Genomic DNA, 19,586 nt, shown 5'->3' on the forward strand with positions numbered 1-19,586 from the left:
GCTGCCCTGCGCATTGCAAGATGTTACACAGCCTCCTGGCCTCCACTTACTAGATGCCCCCACCAAAGTTGTGACAACCAAAAACACCTCCAGATATTGACCAATGACCCCTGGGGGACAAACTGCCTAGTTGAGAAACGGTGCTGTGGCCCAGCTGTTCCCAAGGCTGCACTCAGAAGCCAACTTCAGGAGAGCAAGTCTCACTTTGCTTGGCCAGGTAAACACGGAGGCTATCCAATGTCTCCAAGACTCAGTTTACCTTTTTACAACATGAGATCATAGTCTTCAAGTGACTCGCATGTTTCTAGGTGTGCAGAAGGCACTCAATAACTGTTTTACATCAATTTGTACATAGTTTTTCTAAAAACCTCAAGCTAGCATCTTTGATCTCTCCCCAAAAGCTAGGAAGATACCACTGGAAATCCAGCAAGGCCTAACGACGGCTTCACAGCTGTTCAAATACCTTGGCCAAGCTAGACCACTTTTCAGCACCTATTCTAAAGTAATGATCAGAAATTTCAGGCAAACGTTTACATCAAAGACATCTATTCCAGCATTATCTCTAATAACGAAAACTAGAAACAATCTAAACATCCAACCACATAAAGAGAGTACAAAAATAATAAAGGCAGACAAAGGAATTTTATGTTGCCAAAACCTCCACAGAAATAAAAATTATTCATTAATAAACATGGAAAAAATGTCCATGATATAATGTTGAGTGAATCAAGAGTTACGTGACCATGCACAATGCAACTTCAATTTTGTAAGAAAATATCAAGCAAAAATAGTATCTCATATAAAACCAATAGAAAGGGACTGGAAGGATATTTAATGGTATTTTCCTCTTTCCAATGTTCCCTAATTCACCAGTTGCTTTTTTCTTTTTTTTAAAGCATGTCTTAGTTTTAAGATCTTGAGGGGGGAAGCTTTTATTGTTGTTGCTGCTAATATTTTTACATCAGAAGAGAAGGCTTTGCTTGAATCCCCAAGTGCTAAACCAAAGCCCAGATCTTGAATACAGCCCCCAGCCACACAAAGAAAAAGGATTTTAAACCTAAACAAAGAGAAATCTGAAGAAATGAAAACGAAAGAGGGACCAACGGGACCCAGGCCACTGGTAAGGGACCCAGGCCACTGGTAAACAACCTGAGGCACCCACAAAGTGAGCAGGGCAGGGCAGGGCTCTGGGTGAGACCCAGATGCTCTGTCTGCCTGTCTGGGCTGCTGGCCAGGCAGCCAGAGGGGGACACACGGTGCTCACCCGGGGAGCTGGCCTGTGAGGCTGGCCAGTAGGGGCCTGACAGCGGGCACTGGAATCTTCCAAAGCAAGAACAGGACTCACAGCACAGTTGGGGGTGGGGATGCCGGCGGGGGAGGCTGTCCTCAGCACCCTGGAGCTCAGCAAACCAAGGCTTCCAAGCCAGGCTCCAAAGGCACCATCAGCCTGATGCTGCCTCCAGCGTCCCTGCTGCCAGTAACCACCCGTTCAAGGCGGGCCCCGCGAGGATGGCAGGGGATGGCAACTCGGAGCAGCACCACACCGGAGCACGGGGGTCAGCCCTACCTGAAAGAACAGCAAGACACAGGGCCGGGGCCTCAGGGGTCTGTGGGGCCTGGGACTGCCGGCCGCATCTGGAGGATTCGGCGCCCGGTGCTGCAGCGCAGAGACCCGGGGCGGTGTTCGTGTCGCCCGCCTATCTCCCACATCCACGTCCCACGGGGCTCCCGGTGCCAGGGGAGCCACGGAGCACCAGGCCCTCACTCTGCTCTACAGCCTGCCCGCGGCAGCGTAGACGGAGCAGAGGAGCCGAGCAAAGGCAGACAGCGAACAATACCACACCTCGGATCCGCGGAATGCCTCCGCGTGGGCTCCACCCGAAGCGACTGCACAGCGGGTGAGGACGAGTCCACAGATCCCCAGTTCAGGGGCGTGCAAGTTTTCTTTTTCCAGACTCTCTTGAAATCCTCCCCCGAGGCACACTTAAGGCATCCACATAAAGCTAACAGAGTCCGCAGCACAGGACACTACAGGTCACAAAGTCCCCCCAAAAGCTGGCCCACGCCGTCAGAGCCAGAGGCATGTGTCAAAGGCCAGCGGCGCCTTAGTGACCGGAAAGGCCACCGGTCCCGGGACCCTGACCTTGCGCTGGGCTCCCACTTGGAGCCTCGTTTATACAAAACACACTAGCAAGCTGTCAGGACTCCCACTCCGAGCTGAAAAGCAAGGGCCAGAGAGAAACCATGCCTGTGCTGACGCTCAGTCGCCCCGTACTCGTCAGATTCTCCTCCCAGGCTCTTTTTCGACTGCTTCCTCCCAAAACGACTCAAGTCTTAGTGAGACAGGATGTGCTTGAAAGATGCTGACGCCAGGGCCAGGGTGCGGGGACCAGGCACTGTGACGGGGGCAGGAAGCCAAGCGGTACCTTTGAAGCACTCGGGTAACAGGCTGACCTCACAGTCCACAGCCCGTCCTCCTTCCGGCTCCCAGGCCTGAGGCGGGCACGGCGTGGGCAGGGCGGCCGCCACCAGCTCCTCTCTGCACACCCACTCCTGCCAGGCTAGCTCCTTCCTACTAGGAAACCAGAGACACCCACAAGGTGGCCCTTTCCCCAAATCTCACCATGAGTAGAACTTCTAGAATGTCTGCTCACACCCGTCAAACACTGAACCGGGCCCAAGTGGCTCCAACTTCTGGCCACTTCAGCCATGAGCACTGAGACAGCAGCTATCATGACACACAGGAGGGCTCTTACAGGAGAAAAAAAGGAGTTATGGGTGCCTGGGTGGCTCAGTTGGTTAAGCATCTGCCTTTGGCTCAGGTCATGATCTCAGGGACCCGGGATCAGGCCCTGCACTGGGCTCCTTGCTCAGAAGAGAGCCCACTTCTCCCTCTCTCCCATTTTTTTTTTTAAGATTTTATCTATTTATTCATGAGAGACACAGAGAGAGAGAGAGAGAGAGGCAGAGACACAGGCAGAGGGAGAAGCAGGCTCCATACAGGGAGCCCAACATGGGACTCCATCATGGGACTCCAGGATCACGCCTTGGGTTGAAGGCAGGCGCTAAACCGCTGAGCCACCCAGGATCACTGCCGCCCCACCCCCCCGTTTGTGCTCACTTTCTCTCTCTCTGAAATAAAATCTTTTAAAAAGGGGTGGGCAAGGGGGAAGCAGTTATCCTAGGGACCCTGGGGCCAGAACTGCACACTTCCTAAACTCACTAAGCTATGGTTTCTCCTGAGGCCTAAAAGCTACCTTTCACAGCAAAACAGGTGACTGTCACTGTCCCGTGAAAGAGAGCCTCTGCCCTAGAGTCCACTTCTCTGTGATGTTCTAGAGCAGGAGAGCTCAATTTCAGACCAGCTTGCCCCAACCTCCAGTCAGCACTAGCTGATCAGCCAGCTAAAAGTCTTAACAATCAATCCATCGATAAAACTCTTAACAATCTGCTGAGGCCCATCCTGGGTTGTCCATCCAGTCTTAGAGATGCCAATGCTATCCCTTTCTTAATGCAAAAGTCACCAAGGAACACTAAGAAAACACTAATCACAGCAAGAAAACACTAATCCCCATCACTCCACCCTAAAAGTCATCAATAAAGTTCAGATCTCAGACTCGACTCTGGAAGGAATTCTCTCTCATTTACCAGGTACTCCCCAGGGCCTGAAATCTGCATATTTAACCAGCTTCCCACCTGAATCTCATCCAGGAGTCCCAGGAACCAAGCCTTGAGGTGCCTGAGGCCTTATTCTCAGATTTGCCTCTATAACTCGCGTCCAGCGGATCCCTGGGTGGCTCAGCGGTTTAGTGCCTGCCTTCAGCCCAGGGTGTAATCCTGGGGTCCTGGGATCGAGTCCCATGTTGGGCTCCCTGCATGGAGCCTGCTTCTCCCTCTGCCTGTGTCTCTCATGAATAAATAAAATGGAATTTTTAATATATATATATATTTTAATATATTATATATATACATATATAAAACTCGTGTCCAGTTCTGACTTCAGTCTCTTACACTATTTCTTTCTTTTTTTTTTTTTTTTTCACTTCTCCTAAGTCAGCTTAGGAGAAGTGAAAAAAAAAATCTAATTCTTAAAGGGATCTGATAGTTACAGGACTTGCTGATATATATGTATTTCAGAATAAATATATATACATATCACACATCCCGTGTTCACACTTACAGGAAGAGTAACAACATACTCTATCACCTATGTGAGTAACATATTACATTATATCCATTTCCTATAGATGAAGACATGTGAATTACCTTTGAACCTGAAAATTCCTGGCTGTGCAACTGTGAAGTCTGATTTCTCTTTTCGCTGCATAAACAAAGCAACGCATGCACACACTCTGTCTGGGGACACCAGACACGTCCCCTCACCTTGATCTCCACAGAAAGTGAGGGCCAGCCCTAAATACGCTGTCACTGCCTGGACACATAATGTATCACCATAGCACAACCCACCACCACTGTCTGCGGAAATGTCTGAGTGATGTGCCTTCAACCTGTCATTGGACCACGATGACCTCAATTTTTGGAGAAGTCAAGTCAAAACTCTACCCTTATCTTCAGAGATCCAAGACATATTTATGTGTCAGCCCTCCTTCAACTTATCCATAGCCTTCGAGAAAGTCTGAGAAGGCCATCACAGGCCGTGTGCCTCCCCTGCCCCCCACCACCCGCCAGTGTCTCCAAGTCCACCCCTATCTATGCTCACGCCATGACTACATCCCAGAGGTGTCCAAGCACTGCCATGGGCTATGGCGAGTGACTGATGGGAACGTGGGGCATAGTCAGAGCAGCACCTCACTACACGCTCCCTGGAAGCTGAGGCAGTAACAGAAACTCCACACTTTCTCCAGACTCGGGTCCTCCCACCCTGCCTACCGTCTGATTCTCACGGTGGGCGGCAAGAGATGGGGTGTGCAGGCTCCCAGGATTCTGAAGCCCAAGAATCTGAGATCACCTTTGCCAAGATCCTCCATCCACAGAAAGTCAAAGCAACTCGCACAAGGTCAGCCAGCTCTTGAGTGACTGGTCTCCCTCTCCTTTCTGGTAACCAAGGGCTCGGGCTAATTTTTCTTCATATGCACTCATCCAACTCGCCAACTCTCTTCCTCAGCTCTTTCTGGAGGAAAAGAGCCTGAAAGATGATGTGTATGAGAAAGGATTCCCAGCAGTTATGGCCTAGGGGGCTCTGGGGGGACAGGGGATCCTCTGTCCAACATCCTACACCTCTGCCACCTTCTTTGGCAGGTATCAGTGACTCGGTCTTAAGCTGGTCTTAACTAGTATAGAACTTTGGAATCACTGAGTTGTACGCCTGAAACCAATATAACATTGTATGTCATGGATACTTCAATAATAAATGTTTACGGAAATAGTCTTAACTAGCAAATGACACAGGAGGGAGCAGGAAATATCAAAGGCCCTTCACCCTTCTCCACCTGCCTTGGTCTTATTCCTCTTTGAAGAGGAAAGCCCCTTCTGGTTCCCAAAACAGAGCTAGTTCAATCCCATGGGATACGCTACCTTGAGAGTCATGTTGGAATTTTTTTAATGCATTTGTGTCCTCCCCCAGACAAAAGTTGGTTAAAACTTCTATCCCCTTCTTCTGAAGCCACTGCTTGGTGAATCGTAGATTCTCAAAGAAAGAATCAACACATTAAGAGCTATTTTCTGGCCATCAAGGTCTGCCTGCACTGCAAATACTTACATATTAATCTCCCCATCTCAGGTTTAAAAATATGGACTTGTTTTTTTTTTTTTTAACTCCCAACGTAATGAATGAGTTTAAATATTAGAAGTTGAAATTATTTAGTAAATCATTTCACCTGCAAAGTTTCTATTTGCATAACATTAATTCATGATGGCAGCTAAAACAAATTCATCACATTCCGTATATTAGAAGCTGATTTATGTAGGAATTGAAAAAAATCATGAGCCCAAAATTATGTTGACATGACGTACATGCTCAATGGAGAAAGATTTTTCTCTTTCCTTCTTTTCCTTTTTTTTTTTTTAAGTCATCCAAACCAACTGAATTATGGTGAGGAGGGAAAGGATTTGAGCAGAGGAAGGAGGCGAAGGAAATGAATAATGCTACGCCTCACGTGTGTGGCAGGCTCTCGGTGAGCATAGACACACACTCTCCGGTTATTAATGTCAAGTATGCCAAAGATACGCTGGAAAATCATTACCATTCATCGCCACTAACCGCCATTAAATTTCAATCAATTCAACTTAGCACAAGTGTACTTGAGCGGCCCTTACAGTTCCTTATAAATGTGGCTCAAAAGTCGGGCTGACTTATTGCATTGTCCACCGTACAAAGAAGCATTGCTAAGCATCTGCTTGGACCCGGGACGGATGCTCTTTTAACATCCTAAAGCATTCAGAGATCTTTCTCTTTCTGAACTAAGAGGTTTCGAATCCGCACAGGTCAAGACGAAGTGGGGCGGGGGGGGGGGGGGGTGCGGACTATTCGGAGAAACCAGCACTGGGTTCCTGCCTTTGGGGTGGGGACAAGGCAACCGGACGCCTCCCCGGGTGTGGGCGGCCTCCCCACGCCTCCCAGGAAAAGTTCTTGACGCCTCCCAAAGTTTGGTAGCGTGGCCCCCCGTGTCCTGGCTCCGGCGAAATGCTCTCCACCCACGCCGCAGCCCGAACTGCCCTCGGCACCCCGGGCCCCGGGACGGGGAGGGCCGCGGGGGGCGAGCGGGAGGTGCAGCCGGCGCGGCAGCTTCGGGACGTGCGCGCGGGCCAGGTGCGCGGGCCAGTGCGCGGGCCAGGTGCGCGGGCCAGGTGCGCGGCCGCGGGGACCCGCGCGCTCCGGGGCGCTCGCCCGGCGACAAAGGCGGCGGCGCGGGCCCCCTGGGATCTGGCCCGCGGGCTCCCTTCCCGACTCGCCACGAGCACTGTCCGGCCCGCCGCAGCTCGCCGGGGGCGGCCGGTGCGCCGCCTGGACAATGTGGCCTTTGTTCCGGCGCCGCAAACCAGGCCGGCGGGCAGGTGGGAGGAAGGCGGCGCGGCCGGCGCGCGGGCACTCGGGGCGCCCAGGGTCCCCCGGGCGCGGGCACGGTCCCCGAGGCCTGGGCGCGCCGCCTCCCGGCCAGCCCTCCGCGGGGCGGCTGGGGGCGGGGGAGGGGAAGGGGGCGTGCGCGCGGGAGGGGGGACCCGGGCCGGAGGGGGAAGCGGAGACAGAGAAGGGAGAGGGAGAGACAAAGAGGGTGGGAGACGGAGGAGGGAGAGAGGGGGCGAAATGAAGCCGCAAAAGAGGAAATGGGGGAAGAGAGATGTTAAAAAGGATCAGGGAGAGAGGGGGAGGGGGAGGGAGCAAAAGGGGAAGGGGGAGAGAAAGACGAAAAGGAGACAAAGAGGAGAGAGAGGACAGGGGAAAGAAGAGTAGGACACAGGGAGACACAGACAAACATATGTGCCATGGAACTGTACCACAGGCTGCCCAAGAAGCCTCTGGAAAGAGCAAGAGTTCACCCTCTTTGGTAGAGGGAAGCGGTTCCAAAGCCAGCCGAGTCAGCAAAGTGTAATCACACCAGGGGCTTTGCTTAATTACAGGTTTGCAAGCGGGGCTGGAGGAAAAGAGATACTTAACTGTGTCCCCGGGAAGGCCCAGGCAGGGACTCCACTGGTTTGTAAGACTGGGGAATACAAATATCCCAATCTCCACCCGACCCGGCCCTAAAGCCCCCTGAGCCGGATTCCTGGAGGCTGGGTCTGGGGTCTGAAGCATGGTAGACTCAGGCTGACCAGGAACAGCCATCCTGTCTGTCGGAGCTTTGAAATGTTCAGTTGGGAAGGGAATCCCAGGCTCCCCCACCCGTGCTGGTCAGCGGTAGAGGCCACAGGCCTGGGGAGGCCCCGCCTCAGCCAGCAGCAGGGCCACCCTCCCTCCTCCTCCACCTCCCTCCGCCCAAGGGGGTAAATCAATCCCGTGCTAATGAATAAAAAGTCCCCTTTATTTCACTGCTGTTTTTGCTTCATTAAATTTTCCACAGATTTGCAGAGAAGAAAACATAATCAATAAACCTTGACAAAAGTGAACGTGTGAAAAAGGCCAGAGAATGGAAAAGCGAGATAAAAGTGATATCCGATCACAGATTTCAGCAGCAGATGACGAGCTGGGGGGCTGCTGAAGAATCTCAATGGACCATCACCCTTTTGCGGCTTTCCTCCCCTTTGCTGAAACTCTTCATTCAAGACAATAGTAAATGCACTAAAACTTTTTTCTTATGCTAATGCATGAAACCGGGCACTCACTGTTAAAACACACTTCCCAGCAACCTGTTTTTTTTTTTAACAACACACATGCACACACACAAAACCACATTGACTTACTTGATTTAAAGCAAAAAAAAAAAAATTCAAAAACGGTTTAATAGGTACTCTTTGGTCACATCTTACTGAGTTATTTCCCCCATTTGCATGTTTTTAAAGAAACCAGAATCGGCACACAAACAGGATTACTGAGGATGCTTTTGTTGGTGAAGGACTAGGGAGAAATAAGATATTAAACCCAAAGAAAGTATGCTGTTCTCCTTGGTGCATCTGTTCAGGGTTTTAAACACAGTTTTGTGGGTTAAAGATGTTTCTGTCACCCTCAAAATCTAAAATCAACCAACAATGATTTGTTTATTTTTTTAATCCCATCTTCCACAGCAAACACTCAAATTAATTTTAGAGAAAATGAGTAATATTGAGTCTGGTGTCCTGGGTTTATTTGAAAAACCACAAAGCTGCTGCCCTTTGCCAACGGACACTACCAAACACCAACATCCCCTTGCCTTCTGGTCTTTTAAACAAGCTCCAAGAAACAATTACAGAGTAGCTCCCCCACGGTCTTTAGACTCCACCAATGAGCCTCGTTCACCGAAATTGCTGCATATTCATTCTGGTTGTCGGTACAATCACCTATTCCGCCCCCGAATTTTCTGGAATCTGAGAATAGTTTCTCTCTTTGGCATTCTTCACGTGTTTCATTTGTCCGTGCCTCTGACACTTACTGAAAAGAAGAAAGGGTGGGGGACTGCTTCCCTGGGGTTCCCTTTCAAAGGGCCTTGGCCCAGCGGGAACAGCTGCAGATGTCCACAGCGAGGTCCACCTGGCCTGCCATCCCTCAAGCACCCAGGGAGCAGGAGCTGGCACAGGTAGAAACTGACCCCCACCCGAGTCTAAAGAAGCAAGACTGGTTTGCTCCACCCCCCTCAAGCCGGCGTCATGAGTGAGCGTCACTCAGATGAAAGTAAGCCCTGCTGAACACACACTTCCCCAAGAAAAGGCAAGCTGCCCTATCCCTAGAGTACATAAGGATGTAGGACTCCGTTCTGAGCGTTAACAAGCCAGCAGGGTGTGTAGGGGTCACACGGGCTTTCAGAGTGCACACGACAACCTCCTGGTCTCATTTAAAGGGAATTGCTGGCATCTGTGGGGCGAAGCCACCCTCCCCCTCCTTCTCCACCCCGGAGTGGCCGAGGGAGGCCCTGATGGAAGAGGGGTGTTTATTAGACAAATATCCAATTTTGTCTGCCTGCCTGCTGAATCCCCTGGTTTGCTAATCCAGCCCTACGGGCTGCACTGTGTACAGGACACTTGTGGGAGTACAAAAAGCATGAAGTATTTGTGTATTTTTCAGTCGGCAGTGCAAACAAGCCAGCTACAGTACACAGCCTGCAGGACCCCCACGGCCGGGCAGTGAGCCGCTGACCAGCAGCTCTGCGGCCCCCTCTTCTGACTACACAGCTCAAAGGACTTCCTCTGTCCAAGCTCCCCCCACAAGTCGGCTGGAGCACCCCTGAAAAAGTGGAGTGGCACTCCAGGAGGGCCTCATCTAATTTCACACACACTTCAACGTGGGCCAAGTCCAAAGCTCCCTCCAAGGCCACGGCTAGGGGCAGTGTGAGCTGGGGAGCAGCTGGGGGGGGAGGGGGTTCTGCTGGAGGAGTCTGAACACTCCAAATTCCCCTCAGAACAATTCCCACGGAGAACAAAAATATCTCTACTGGTCCCACCCTATTCCTCTGTAGCCTGGCTCCCCTATGGAGGGGAAGCGGGGGTTTTCTCTCTCAGCCTCACCCACTGATGTTGAAAACAGACTGCTCTGACCACAGTCTCTTGGATGCCAGACCTAGGGCTGGCTGGTTCACCTGAGGGCTCTATCTCCTGGGCAGGTGGGCTCCTGGCCTCCAGGGAGATCTTCCTGCATTAGTGTAAATCCCCCCCAGAACCACTAAACAATCTCCCGAAATCAGCGGATTTCTCAAAGCAGAAGGAAAACACAAAAGCATCCCAAAGATTACAAAACATTAACTAACTCTGAAACTCTCGGCCAAGTGACAACTTTCCTCCCGTCTGGCTTTGAATGGAATTTAAGTCTGGGAGAGAACACCTCCAGAATTTCCTGTAACCTTCAGCCCTGGAGGGGAGAGGCAGCGAGGCTAGGAAAAACGAAAGCAAGAAAGCTGAAGAAGAGGAGCAAGAAGTGCTGTGAGAGGCACCAGCAGGGAGGGAGGCCTGGAAGGCGCATCTGCAAGTCTACATTCTAGACCTGCTGCCCCAGGGGGGGCAGACCAGAAGCTGGGAAAAGCCTAAATAAAGAACATCAAAATTAAAAGCAGCCAAGCGTGGCCTGGGGACCCTCCCCTCCCCTGGGGGGGGGGGGGGGCAGGGAGACCAGCCCAGGTAGCTACACAATGAATTCCCTCCAGACTAAGCCACGGGCAGAGCAGCTCCCAGGCCCGGGGAGGCCTGCCCCCAGACACTGGGAAGCCGAGAGAAGGAAACTCTCAGCCAAGGTAAGGAAATGGGAGGGGAGGGGGCCTGTAGGTGAGGTGGCCAGAACAAACAGATCTCATCAGGGGGACTTGCGACAGGTCCGCCTATTCCTGCGCTTTCCACCGCTGTATATTTTGGATTTCACAGTTTATTTACTTTACTTTTTGGCACCGAGCCCCCTGAGCATGCCAATACAATATTTGTTTAAACACTATTTTATGCCGCTTGCGAGGGAAACGTTTACTTTCAAATTCTCCAACATCCCCCAGAGCCTCGTCTGCAAACAGCATATGAGCGTTTTACAACTGCTCCCTTTATCTGAAGCTGTCGGGATTAAACCTTCACACGCCCGGCGAGGGCGGCGGGGCGGGGGCCCGGGACTCCGCCGCGGCCACCGGGCTGCAAAGCCGCGCCAGAGGCCGTGCACCCAGCGGGATGCCCGGGCGCGGGAGGGCAGCGCGGCGCGCAAGACCGCCCCCAGGGCCCCGCGCGGGACTCGGGAGGGATCTACTTTGCCAGCGGGGATCGACCCAGAGGCAGCCAGAAATAAGAAATTATACAGATGAGAGGGGAGCGGGGACAGGCACCCTAGAAAGGACGGGGGGAGGGGGGCTCGGGGTCCGCAAGCGCCTCCGCAGCTGGTCACCCGGGGTGAAGCGCGCCGGCTCGGTCTCGAGCTCCTCGCGCTGTAAAAGTCGGGTTTCCTAGGAAATGACAGCAATTACAGCCGGGGCTGAAAAGGCGCCGAATAGGGTGGACTTCCAGCTCCCCGGCGCGGCGGGCGCGCTCACACTCTCACACACACACACACACACACACACACACACACGCTCCCTTCCTCCACCCCTCCCTAGCCCCCCCGCCCCCTCCCCCGTCCGGGAAAAACGCTCCCCTCTCTAAACCCTTAATAGGATTGGCGCCCAACTCTCTACGCGCCTCTCCCCATCCATCACACACAGATCAAGTTGCAGTAGTGGATTTTTCAAATTCCTCAGCAAATATACTTGTTGAGAGATTGGCCTTTGGGGGGTTGGGGGGGGGGCGAGACGATGAGTGGGGGCGGGGATGAAAGTGAGGGGTGGGGGGGACCCGAGGATGGGGCCAGGGATTACGTGAGGATCCCTCCGAGAAGTCAAGCGGATCTTGGGGCGGAGGACAGGGGAGGAGGAGGAGGAGGAGGAGGAGGAGGAGGAGGAGGAGGAGGAGTTGGAGGGGAGAAGCGAGGAGGGAGGCCGGAGAGGAGAGCCTGACCGAGGGGGAGGGGGGGCAACAGGGCCCGAAGACGGGGTGGAAGGAGCGAGGAAGAAAGGAAGGCAGGGCTTCGCGGCGGGGAGCGCGGAGAAGTACACTTTAGAAGTTCACAAGTGGCTGGCTGCACCCCTGCACCCGCACACGCTCTCCCCAGACACGCTCCCCCTGCCCACCTCCGGGAGCTCCGCAGCATCCAGCCCCCGGCGCTGCCCACCGCCTTCCGCAGAAACAGCCCGGGACCCGGGCGCAGTGGAGCAGGCTGGGGGCCGGCCGGGCGGTGCGCCCGGACAGGACGGGCTCTCTTCCCCCAGGTAGGGAGGGGGATGCGAAATCGCCCCCCGGACACGCCTTGCTAGCCCCGGACCGCCGGTGGTCCCGCACGGGTTGGCCAGAGCCCGAAACGCGGCCGCCTCGCCAGCCGCCGCCCCCCTCCCCCCAAGCCCGGTGGCGCGGGTCCCCGGCCGGGGGACCCTCGGGATCGGCGCAGCATCCCGGTCGGCCCGGGCTCGGCCAGGGTAGGGGGCACTTCGCAACGCAAAGCAAGCAAAAGAAGGCCAATACAACTTTACCGAGGGAGACAAAAGTTTGCCTCTAGCACGCAGGTGGCCTCCGGGGCGCCGGGCGGTGGCTCCGGGCCCCCATCCCAACTTGGCTGCCGCGGCGACCCGCGGCGGGCTGCGGCGTCCCGGGGCTCAGTCGGGCCGAGGCGGGGCGGGCCAGGCAGGGGAGGGGACCGAGGCGGGAGGGGGCCAGCAGCCCGCACCGCCCGCAGCCGGCAGCTCCCTAGGCTCCCGCGCGCCGCGCGGCCCGCGTTCCTTCCTCGGGCTCCTCGGGCTCCCCGGCTCCTCCTCGCCTTCCTGCGCGTCCGCCGCCGCCGCCGCCTCCCGCTCCTCCTCGAAGTCTCATTGATGGGAGTTTGAAAAAAAGTCCGCGGAGCCGTGCAGCCTCGGCTGGCGAGCGCCGTTCTCCTGCAGCCCCGCAGCGCCGCCGGCCGGCGCAGCGCCCCCGCGCGCACCGCTGCAGCACTGCCCGGCGCCGCGCCCCCGCCCCGCCCCGCCCCGCCCCGCCCCCGCCCGGGGACCCGCGGGGCCGGGGGAGGGGAGGGGAGGGCGAGGGGGAGGGCGAGGGGGAGGGGCGGCCGACCCCAGGACGCACACCTACCGACAAAGTTCGAGCCGGGAACCCAAGAACGCGCCAGTTTCCAACACTTTTTTTTTTTTTAAGGCGCCGGGGTGGGGGCGGGGGTGGGGGGGATGGGGGGGTCGCTAACTCAAGTCAGATGAGCGCCGGAGCGGAGGCGCGGGCACTGCTCTGTTTTCAATCTCCGAGATCCCTCGCCCGCCGCCCCTCCCCGTTCCCCCTCCGCCGGGGGGTGCCCGGGTCGCACATCCCAGCCGCCCGCTCCTCCGGGCGCCGGGGCGGAAGCGGGGGACGGAGGCGGGGCCGGGGGCGCGGCGCTGGCTCCGCGGGGACCGTCCGCCACCCCGCTGCGCGGGCAGGTGCCGGGGTCCCGTGCGCGCCCCCCGCCGCCGCTCACGCGAGTCGCCGTCCGAGCGCAGGCAGGCGGGAGGCGAGAAGCCTTCTAGGTTTGGTACAAGTGTGCTTTGCAGGGAGGGTTTTTGTTTGTTTTGTTTGTTTTTGTTTTTTTTAAGAGACTCCGCTCTAGCTGCCACAGCCAGATGGAAGTAATCAGAACCCAACAACAACAGAGGAAGAAGGAAGAAAAAAACCTCACCGAAGTTTGGGCCAAAGTGTATATGGGGGTGTGTGTGAAAGAACTTGCTTAAGCAAACTGGGTGACTAGCTCTGGGCCCTCGAGCCACACCGCTGCTCAGAACTGAGCTGCCTGGCTAGCATGCAGAGCATGGGAGTGGCCGGCTAAAGTGTCCCTCAACTCCTCGGGGGCCACCCCTCTCTCTGTGCTGAGGGTTCTCACCCAAAAAGTGCCTCATTTGGGGATTTTTTTTAATGTTAGGAAAAGTTCTAACACTTGTGAAACACGATCTGCTGGGTGACAGGTGATAATTCCTTTATATCTATCCTACAAAACTCTGAGATTGGTTCCCCCCTCTCCATTTTACAGATGAGAAGACTGAGGTTTACAGAAGTTAAGCAACTTGTCCAAGGTCAGAGCGGTTGTACCAGTACTTCAACTAAATTGGCCCAGTTGAGAGGAGTGGGAGCATCTCTCCCTTCAGCCGCCCTTCCTACCGTTGCATCTTGTCTGGAATGCAAGAGAAACAAAGGCTCAGAGAGGCAATTCTACTCTCCTTGTGGGGGCGAGACCTTCATGAGCCCACTTTTCTGATACAATCCCTTTTGGTGGGTAGCTGTCTCCATATACCATTGACCATTTCCCCAACTCTATGTTTCACTTTTTAATCACAGAGGGAAGGAATATTAGGGTCCCCGTTCCCTGTCACCCTACCTTTCTTCCTTTCTCCTTACATTCACTTATATGAGAGAAGTAACAATTTCTTCTTGACCTAGAGGGAAAAAATATGCAGAACAATATTAGAACAATTTGATGCTAATTTTGTTTTTAACAAATAGGCTCTCCAGATGGGGAGAAAAAAACCCACAGGGTTTAAAAAAAAAAAAAGGCAAAACTTGCAGAAGCCAATGCATTTATTAAAGGGAAGAAAAGTTTGAAAGGGGCTTTTTCTTTAAATATGATCGGATTCACCATTCATTCCTCCATGCTATTTGTTTAAATTCCTGCTGAGCTTTCAGAACACAGACTCCAAGGAGACAGAAAAAGTAAACTCTCCCTCCCCTCAATGGCCATATTTTAATGACCCTATTCATATCTGTCCCATGAAATGTGGGGAATCATTTCATGTTACTGGAATATTAGCTTCATCGGCTGATTACTTCATTATAAGTTTGTCTCTGTTGGTTTCCTTGTGTTGTTAAGTTTGTGGAGAAGTTTAAACAAATCAACATTTTGGGATATTTCCTTTTTCTCTGTTTTTCTTCTCAGACCGGCTCAACTCCTGTTGGAATCCAGGCACTCCCATAACCTTCTCTGGCTTATTTTGGCAAGAAGGTGGCTGTTGAGATGAAGATGGAATGTTTTCGGTTTGAGGAGAGGCAGTAGACACCATGCCTTAATCGGTGGATGGTCAGAAGTTTTGGCACTGAAAAAAGCAATGAGGTTTGGAGTGGAGGCAAGTGGCACAGCAGAGAAAGCCTTCCTGTGAGCATTGGGATACCAAGTCTGGTTTCAGATCTGATCCTTAATGAATGACCTTGGGCAAGTCCCTGTTCACTCGGTTGGCAACATTCTGCACGCCAGGCGTCGTGCTAAGTGACCTAACATCACCGTGAGCCAAACTGGTGAGAGTCCCTTCCCCTCTCGAGCTTAATGTTTCATTAGTAACCACGAACAAATATATGATCAGAAACTGGGTGAGGAAAAAATGCAAAGTGCGCTAAACTGGTGCTTGGTGACCTGAGCTGTCACGGGAGGCGGTGTGGGGCTCAAGGAGGGCATTCCTGAGGAAATAGTTTTCACCGATATGAAGAAGGAATGGAGTGCAACAAAAGCAAAAATAGAGAACATTACACTGAAAAGCTGCACAGCAAAGGAAAAGACAGAATAAAAAGGCCTCCTCTGGAGTGAGAGAAAATATTTGCAAACTACAATATCTGCCGAGGAGCTCATTTCCAAAATCTATAAGGGACTCCTAAAACTCAAGAGCAGAAACAACATATAACCCAAGTAAAATATGGGCGGAGGGGACACCTGTGTGGCTCAGTGGTTGGGCATCTGCCTTTGGCTGGGGGCATGATCCCAGGGTCCTGGAATCCAGTCCCATATCGGCTCCCCACTCTGCCTGTGTCTCTGCCTCTCTGTGTCTCTCATGAATAAATAAGTAAAATATTTTTTTAAGTGGGCAGAGGCCCTCAGTAGACATTTCTCCAAAGAGGATGTTCAGAGATGGCCAACAAGTATGTGAAAAGGTGTTCAGCATCACTTGTCATCAGGGAAATGAAAGTCAAAAACCACAAGGAGATGCCACCTCACATCCCTGAGAATGGTTAATGTCAAAAAAATGAGAGATAACAAGTATCAGGGAGGTTGTGGAGAAATTAGAACCCTTGTGCACTGTTGATGTATGTGGGAATGCACAATAATGTGACCATTATGGAAAACAGTATGGAGTGTCCTCAAAAAAACTTAAAATAGGGGCAGCTGGGTGTCTTAGTGTTTGAGTGTCTGCCTTTGGCTGGGGTCAAGATCCCAGTGTCCTGGGATCAAGTTCCACATTGGACTTCTTGTGAGGAGCCTGCTTCTCCCTCTGCCGATGTCTCTGCCTCTCTCTCTCCACGTCTCTCATGAATAAATAAATAGAATCTTTAAAAAAAAACTTAAAACTGAATATGATCCCCCAATCCCACTTCTGAGTATATATCCAAAAATATTGAAACCAGGGTCTTGAAAAGATACCTGCACTCTCCGGTTCATTGCAGCATTATTCATGATAATCAAGATCTGGAAACAACCCAAATATATCTCGTCAGATAAAGGGAGAAAGAAAATGTGGCATATACATGCCACGAAATATTAGTCAGCCTTAAAACAAACAAAACAAACAAAAAAAAAGGAAATCCTGCCATTTGTGAACAACAGAGATCCACCTGGAGGAAATTATGCAAAGTGAAACAAATCCAGCAGAGAAGGACAGATACCAGTCAGTTCATCTAATAGGAGGCTAAAATAGTCAAAGGTAGAGAAGTAGACAATAAAATGGTACTTACCAGGCGATGAGGATGGGGGATATGGGGAATTCAGTGGGTAAAGTTCCAGTTATATGAGAGGAACAAAGTTCAGAGATCTGCTCTACAACATAGTACCTATAGTCAACAATCAGGTGTTGTGTAGTAAAAGAATTCAAGAGGTTAGTTCCCTTGGAGAGGTCCTCTCCCTCGCCAAAAGAAAAGGGGCACAAGGAAACTTGTAGAAATGATGGATAGGGCAGCGGTTTAGCGCCGCCTGCAGCCCAGGGTATGATCCTGGAGTCCCGGGATCAAGTCCCAAGTCAGGCTCTCTGCATGGAGCCTGCTTCTCCCTCTGCCTGTGTCTCTGTCTCTCTCTCTCTCTCTCTCTCTGCATCTCTATGAATAAATAAATAAATAAAATCTATAAAAAAAAAAAAAGAAATGATGGATATATTTATTACCTGGATTGTGGTGATAGTAACACAAATAAATGCGTATATCCAAGCTCATCATATTTATACATTAATTATGTACTTATGTATACCAATTATACTTTCATAAAGCCGGGAAGAAAGTAGAAGGAATGAGGGAGGGTTAACTAGGAGAGGGAAGAGAACACAGTCAAAGGAGCCTGAGTGACAAGAAAATCTAGCCCAGGGACGCCCGGGTGGCTCAGTGTTTGAGTGCCTCCCTTCGGCCCAGGACATGATCCTAGGGTCCTGGGATTGAGTCCCACACTGGGCTCCCTACATGGAGCCTGCTTCTCCTTCTGCCTTTCTCTGTGTCTCTCATGAATAAATAAATAAAATCTTTAAAAAAAGAAAAGAAAAAAATCTAGCCCAAAAGAGTGCTTGTCCCTCACCGCACAGTGGTCTAGTTACTAGGGTTGTAGAGCAAATCTATCCAAATGCAGTGGGAGAAAACAATCATTTACTACACACAAAGATCCTGGGGGTCAGGATTTTGGACAGAACAGAAGAAGGACAGTTTATGCCTGCTCCACAGTGCTGGGGCCTTAGCTAGAAGACCCCAAGCCTGGCACTGGGGTCATCTGAAGACCTGCCCATCACATGCCTGGCACACAATGCTGGCTACTGGCTCAGGGGGGCGTTGGTTCCTTTCTGTCTGGATCTCTCCAGGTGGTCTCTGTGACTACTTTGGGCTTCCTCATAGCATGGTGGTAACCAGGTTCCAAGAGTGAGCTTAAGAAGAGATAGCCAGGGGATCCCTGGGTGGCGCAGCGGTTTAGCGCCTGCCTTTGGCCCAGGGCGCGATCCTGGAGACCCGGGATCGAATCCCACATCGGGCTCCCGGTGCATGGGGCCTGCTTCTCCCTCTGCCTGTGTCTCTGCCTCTCTCTCTCTCTCTCTCTCTCTCTCTCTCTGTGACTATCATAAATAAATAAAAATTAAAAAAATTAAAAAAAAAAAAAGAAGAGATAGCCAGGTAAAAGCCTTCCAAAGAGCACACTTCTATAGAAGAAGTAAGAAACACAAAGATGGCTCCTGAGGGGGCAATACTGGGGACAGGTGCACAAAGGGAAGATGCCAGGCAGGCCAAGAGGAGCCTTCTACAAAACTTTGGAAGCCACGGCATCCCTCTGCAGCATTCTGTTCATGGAGACAAAGTTCTACCTAGGTCCAGGGAATGGGAAAATAGACTCTTCTTCTTGATGGGGAATGGCAAGATTCTGTAAAGCATATGGGGGCAGAAATGGTGCTGTGGCTATTTTTGGAAATCAAGTCTACGACACAAAACTAAGTGAAAACAGAGAAGACTGTGAAAAGGCCCTGAGGTAGCTCACCACTTGTATTGTTTGCTGGTTTGGCTACAAAGCCCCTTAGCGAGCACTTTGGAACATTAGAAGGAAGATACCCGATCCCTCACCCCAAGGAATCTGCACTCTCATCAAGGCAGACACAAAGTGGCCACAATGGCAGGACATAAGATAGGTGCCCGGCTGGCTCAGTCCATGGAGCATGTGACTCTTGATCTCAGGGTTGTAAGTTTGACCTTCATGTTGGGTATAGAGATTACAGAAAAATAAAATCTTAAAAAAAAAAAATGGAAGGAAGGAAGGAAGGGAGGACATGAAATGTATTAAGTGAGGAGTGAGCAGTGGAGCAATGACTGAGGAGCCAGGCAGGAGGACAAATAGCTGGTCAGTGGCTAAGGAGGATGGGCAGTGATGTGTCAATCCCCAACCCAAAGTGGATTGATTATGTGTTATTCTTTCAGGAGTCCTGCGATGGCTCTCAGTCCACCATCCCTCCATCCTGGTATACCTCCCACAGGCTCTGGAATCAGTGACACTGTGAAGTCTAGAATCACTCCTAAGTCTTAAGGCTGTGTCTTCTATTACTGTGCAAATATGTTTGAGAGGCATTAACACAGAAAGTTTCTATAGGATACCCTACCGCTGTGAATGAATGATCAGATTTCTTCCACTGAACAAGTTCATATAGGAATGGGAAACATCAGGATGGCAATGGTGGGGGAACTATTGGGGGACAAGTACCCGAGGGGTGGGAGGGGTGCCAGGCAGGCCACAGGCAAACACCTATTTCTGATTTTCAGTTCAAATCTTAAGCCCTCTCCCAGAAATCAAGGGTACCCACTACCCTAAAATCAAGACCTGAACCAAAATCAAGAGGCAGCTGCTTAAGTGACTAAGCCACTCAGGCACCCCTCAAGGCAATTTTTTAAAACATTGTAGGGAAAACAATGTAGAGACGCACACAGGGGATTTGTGCAAGACTGGGAGATGTTAGGAACCCCTCCCCCCAGAAGCAACCAGTGAAAACCCTTCTCTCTTCCAG

The 19,586-nt window shown here is 52.0% G+C and overlaps 1 protein-coding gene and 1 long non-coding RNA gene across 2 annotated transcripts in view; one reads left to right on the forward strand and one right to left on the reverse strand.

The window, feature by feature from the left end:
* The window catches only part of GLI2 (GLI family zinc finger 2), a 254,346-nt gene extending 241,321 nt beyond the window's left edge, over positions 1–13,025 (reverse strand). Inside the window, exon 1 of the mRNA XM_025429002.3 lies at positions 12,612–13,025. The gene's annotated coding sequence lies outside the window, so the exon portion shown is untranslated. The remainder of the gene's footprint in view (positions 1–12,611) is intronic.
* LOC125753015 (uncharacterized) lies at positions 10,127–17,221 on the forward strand. The gene is made up of 3 exons (XR_007403814.1): positions 10,127–10,811; positions 14,126–14,364; positions 15,026–17,221. It is a non-coding gene; the product is annotated as an uncharacterized LOC125753015 (long non-coding RNA).
* Positions 17,222–19,586: the final 2,365 nt, after the last annotated feature.

Source organism: Canis lupus, chromosome 19, assembly GCF_003254725.2.
Source record: "Canis lupus dingo isolate Sandy chromosome 19, ASM325472v2, whole genome shotgun sequence".
NCBI classification, from domain to species: Eukaryota; Metazoa; Chordata; class Mammalia; order Carnivora; family Canidae; genus Canis; species Canis lupus.